Here is a 6,000-nt window from a genome sequence, read left to right as displayed (position 1 = left end):
GGCAGATCACCTGAGGTCAGGAGCTCGAGGTCAGCCTGGCCAACATGGTGAAACCCCATCTCTACTAAAAATACAAAAATTAGCAGGACACGGTGGTGCACGCCTGTAATCCCAGCTACTCGGGAGGCTGAGGCTAGAGAATCACTTGAAACCGGGAGACGGGGGTTGCAGTGAGACAAGATCCGCCATTGCACTCCAGCCTTGGCGACAGAGCGAGACTCCACTCCACCTCCCCCAAAAGAAAACCTACTCAAAAAAAACAAAAACAAAAACAAACAAACAAACAAAACTAACATCCACCAGTGCATACATATTGTTCTTTGTGTTGGGAGAGTCTAAAGCAGAATATTTGGTGAACTTGATAGAGTTATTTTTGTCATATTGGCATGCTGATTAAATCATTCATATTTAATGTGAGTGAAACATTTTCACATCTTAAAAACACTGCTTTATATTATGAATAATAAAGGTGAAGTATTTATCCTCAAGAGGATTCTGACTCTCAACCCAACATATATGGCAACTCATTTCTCTGCTTCCTCCAAACTGAAGCCTCATGAAGGCTCAAATATGGAGTGAGAAGGACTCAACAACAGAGCATGCAAAACAAAAAGGATGAGGTAGGATGGTCAGATGTAGGGCTCAGGGATTGCCTGGGGGATGCCAATATAATGCTTGCAGCTATAAAGCTTACTGGGTAGAAATAAATATAAAAAGTTGAAAACACCATGGCTTGAATTTGGTAACAAAAACAGTTGCTGGAATTGTACCAGTTGTGCCAAAATAATTCAGCAAGAATGACATGTATATAAGGATTATTAAGGGGAATGTTTACAAGCACACAAAAATTTGTTCCAAATCTTATTACAGTAGTAATATTATTTTCTGTAATGACAGTTTCCCCAAGCTAAAGATGCCATAGAGAAACTAAGGCAAGTGCCTAATATGTTATAGGCAGTTAGTTTCAAAATTTAACAAACTTACAATGATTTTATGAATTCAATTGAACACTGTATAAATATCACTAAATTTATACATATAAATTTCACTAAAAGGCACTATCTAGTAGCTATTTCTCTCAGTTTTTCTGGAATTTTTCTGTTGCTTGATTCCAAGTTAACCTTATTTGAATCCCAGTCATTTCTAAAGCCTCAGATGTAAGAATAGAAAAACAGCAGAAATGAAGTCAAGTTACCGCAAACAGTCCACGTCTAATACATTTGGTTTCCCACACGAACCAAAAACCCACACAAGGTAAACAACAGTGGATTTAAAATTCAACCTAAATTCAACAATAGCAATCACAGCCGTACAGAAAAATTAGCAAATCACAATGTAGAAACCCTTAGTCTGTTATTGCATTGTTATTCTTAAATATTTACTATATTTAGACAAGACTTTCAGTAAAAAGTACTTACAGCTACCACGTATGAATTAAAACAGCCCTGGGGGAAATAATATTTTTTATTAATGATGAAGATTGAAGCTCCAAGGATGTAAAATAATTTCTACTAGGCACACAGCTAATGACCCAAACCAGGCTCATATATGTTTGATATTAAAATGTTTAATTATCTCACTGTTGACAATGTTGACAAAACTGTTCAATCATAGTTTCAGTGTTGGTGCTTGGGAATAAATCACAACAAGTACTACTGAGGGAGGATGGGTAGTCAAGAAAGTGACCATGTCCTTGGGATGCAGCAACCATGGCGATTGCATGGTGACTGCATACTATCAACACAATAAACCCAACGTTTGCTTTGTGTTCCAGCTCATTCAAGCAAAGCTCTCTCCAATAGGAAAATTTTCCTGTAAAGAGCATGCACATTTTTATTTTACCTGTCCTCAGACTGACCTGACCTCTTACTCATTATCAATAGTAAAAAACCACACCCATGGGTAGAGATTTAAAATGTCATTGAGACATGTGACATATGAAGAAGCATGTACAGCCACTGTGTATGTGCACCAACAGGAAGACCCAGAACATGCTTACTAGTAGTAACACTTCTCCCTACCTCCTTATAATTGTGTAAGGCTCCGGTAAGTGGAGTCTCCCTAGTTCCTTTCTTTCCTGTCTTTCTTACAGCCTGTCTTCAATCCCTTTCTCTCAGGGTGTATTGGCTATTCTGCATTTTTTTTTTTTTTTTTTTTTTTTGAGGCAGCGTCACACTCTGTCCTAGGCTGGAGTGCAGTGGTGTGAACTCGGCTCACTGCAACCTCCGCCTCCCGGGTTCAAGCGATTCTCCTGCCTCAGCTTCCTGGGTACTTGGGACTACAGGCGTGTGCCACCACGTCAGGCTAATTTTTTTTATTTTCAGTAAATATAGGGTTTCACCATGTTAGCCAGGCTGGTCCCAAACTCCTGACCTCAAGCAATCTGCCCGCCTCGCCCTCCCAAAGTGCTGGGATTACAGGTGTGAGCCACCACACCGAGCCTGCACCTACCTTTTAAAAGTCTTTCCCTTTTGCAATAAATTGCCCTATGCTGCATCTCCTTTGTTGTATGTCTCATGTTTGTTTTTTTTTTTAACTTAGAAAAGAAAAACTGAGGTCTCACAACAGCCACTAACACTATTGCACTGTTTTGTATTTTTTATTATAAACATTTTATTCTCTGATACGTCAATATTCACATTTCAAACAGCCAACTTATATTGAAGTCTACTATATAACAATACTAAATTGAAAATTTAAATGATCAGGCCGGGTGCGGTGGCTCACGCCTGTAATCCCAGCACTTTGGAAGGCCGAGGTGGGCGGATCACGAGATCAGGAAATCGAGACCATCCTGGCTAACACGATGAAACTCTATCTCTACTAAAAATACAAAAAATTAGCCGGGCATAGTGGCGGGCGCCTGTACTCCCAGCTACTCAGGACGCTGAGGCAGGAGAATAGCGTGAACCCGGGAGGCGGAGCTTGCAGTGAGCCGAGATCGCACCACTGCACTCCAGCCTGGGCGACAGAGCAAGACTCCACCTCAAAAAAAAAAAAAAAAAAAAAAAAGAAAATTTAAATGATCACAAAATGATCTGTGATAAAAGCATGTATGTTATTACAAATTTCGACTTTATCATACTATTCAGTTTCTTAAAACAATTTCTAACACAAATAATCAAATTTAATATTTAATGATTAGGATTCAATTCCAAAATCATTTAAATTCATTTATTGTTATATGTACTTTTGACAAAATTGGATTTGAAAACTAAGAAAAAGCTAAAGCATGTTCTTGTTTTTGTTTTGTTTTTTTGAGACGGAGTCTTGCTCTGTTGCTCAGACTGGAGTGCAGTGGGATAATCTTGGCTCACTGCAACATCCGCCTCCCAGGTTCAAGCAATTCTCCTGCTTCAGCCTCCTGAGTAGCTGGAATTACAGGCACATGTCACCATGCCCGGCTGATTTTTGTATTTTTAGTAGAGACGGGGTTTCACCATGTTGACCAGGCTCGTCTCAAACTCCTGACCTCATGTTTCACCCGCCTCGGCCTCCTAAGGTGCTGGGATTACAAGTGTAAGCCACCGCACCCTGCTAAAGCATGTTTTTAAAGGTTCAAGGTTCTTAAGCTTAGAAGCACAAATGCTCTGTAGTAAAATAAAGTCTCCTCTTTTTATCAATATTTTAAGTTTTATGTCTGAGCACTTAACGCATCAAGAACAGGACTCTGGATGATGTTGAGGGAATATTTAAATGGATAAAATAGAAAGTGATCATCGGAGTCTAATAAGTGATGGATACAGCAATATAATACTTGACAAAACTATTCAGGGTGTGCTTGACAAACAAGGTTACATAGGAGCTGTACTGCATGATTAATGTAGTGTTTTCTCTCTAACTTTAGTCTTTATTCTCAATCTTAGAAATATCACATACTCACATACACAGAACAATTAACTTTTTTTCCTGGAAGGCAGTGTTTCATCTTTTATTATATGTTTCACACTGCTGTAATGATGTTGTTGAAATACACTCTCTTTCATCAGAAAATTACCTGTGTGAATTTGAATAGATTGACCCTGGAGAGGACCAGCTCAGCACATTCACTTGAACTGTCTTGCTTTCCAGGCAGTTAAAATGCCTTTGAAGAGTGAAAATATACTGACTGCTGATTATGTAGAAAGTTTTACATTAAAAAACTTGTCAATTGTTTGAAAATTACATTGCATTGTCTACAACTTTTAAAATGTAAAATGCATAAAATAAATACTGCACAACAAAATAGAAATGATGGAGTTGGCCACAAAGGACAGCCAAATCTGTACATAGCAATGTAGAAAAGTATGTATCTACTGTCAGAGTGAGGTAACTTGAAGTATTTGAGAGATGTTCTCTAAGAATCTAAAATTACTTTTAGTTTCAGTGTCTATGTTCTTTAAGCATTTTTAATTTTCTAAAAATGTTTAAATGTGTCCATCATTTTATTCCTAGAAATAAAAATGGTAGGAAAAAAGAGGTATAAAAACAAATGAAATAGAAGGAAGAAAGTGGATTACTCACAATAGCTAAGGTATAGAATCAACCTAAGTGTCCATCAACAGGTGAATGAATAAAGAAATTGTAGTATATTTACAGAATGGAATGATACCCATTTCTTTAAATTAGAAAGTCTTGTTATTTGCAACAACATTGATAAACCTAGAGAACATTATGCCAAGGAAAATAAGCCAGCACAGAATAAAAGTATATCACATGATCTCATTTCTATGTAGAGTGTAAAAAAGTTTAAATACACAGAAGCAGAAAGTAGAATGATAATTGCCTGGGGCTGGAGGAGATGTTGATAAAACATAATAGGTCTTGTCTACATCTCTTAAGTTAACAAATAAGTTATTCTCCTCTCAAATTGGATTAACCAGGGAATTGAATCATACACTGAAGAATCAATACTGAAGAAATAACACATTTGTTATAGCAATGATGGTTGTATACCGAAATTTCAGAGGCTTAGCAAAATATATTCTCTGCTTAGATCACCATGCCCTGTCGGTTTTCTTTTTCTAGTTAAGAGGACGTCTTCATGATCTTTCAGGGTTCATATTTTCTTTCATCTTCAATCTGTATTCTCCTTCCTTCAGCGAATGGATGAAAAAAACGATGCAGAGAAGACACATTGGCATCTTACCCACACATCACTTTTACTCACTATTAGGCAAAGTGGGTAAGCAAAATAGGTATATGCATGAATAAAACGCTTGTGGTAAAATAATCATTTTGCTGATTTCTATAGAGCTCAGGTTATAAACCAAAAGCTAGCAAATATACAGCAGAAAATGATACCATTTGAAATAAGAATATTGGAAATGAAGTTATTCTGTCAATAGAAGCAAAAAAATTATAACCTTATCCTAATAGTCTCATCTATATTTGTACATCAAATTCTTTTTATTAAAAATAGTATTTCATATAAATATGCAACTTATATCACCTTTTTTTAACCATTTCAACGTCTTCTCCATTCTGTATTAGTGGAAAACAGGCCAGCTGGTCCCGGGAATGATAAAGAGCACTTGTTTGGGTGATACTCCTGTGCCAAACACCGTTATTTGCCCCAAAGTACTGGTTTTCTATTTTTCTCTACATTTAGTAATAAAATTCTTAGCTAAGAAGACTTGATCTCATTCAAGTATGTTTTATGAAATATGGCTGACATTTAAGAGTCTCTGACTTATCTTGAATATTGACTTTATGAATTCAAATTGAGTTCAAAACTATAATCTTTTACTAAAAGCCTTTGCTGAGTAAGATTCATAACATTTCTTTATAATATAAAAGGAATATGTTAACCATGCTTCCAGTAATCACTCTGACCACAGCATTCTCAGTTTCCAGTATTCACCCCTGAGTCACTCAGGGGAAATCTGTATTTGTAAACAGGCAGAGGAAGGTGCTGCTGAGTGGAGGTGTACCACACTGCACATCAATGCTTTCCACATGCACCTATTAGGCTCTTAATTTAATTGGACTGTCATTTCTATGGCTAGATACCTACTCAAC

This window comes from Chlorocebus sabaeus, chromosome 6, assembly GCF_047675955.1.
Source record: "Chlorocebus sabaeus isolate Y175 chromosome 6, mChlSab1.0.hap1, whole genome shotgun sequence".
Taxonomy (NCBI): Eukaryota; Metazoa; Chordata; class Mammalia; order Primates; family Cercopithecidae; genus Chlorocebus; species Chlorocebus sabaeus.
This window is presented reverse-complemented; position numbering follows the sequence as displayed.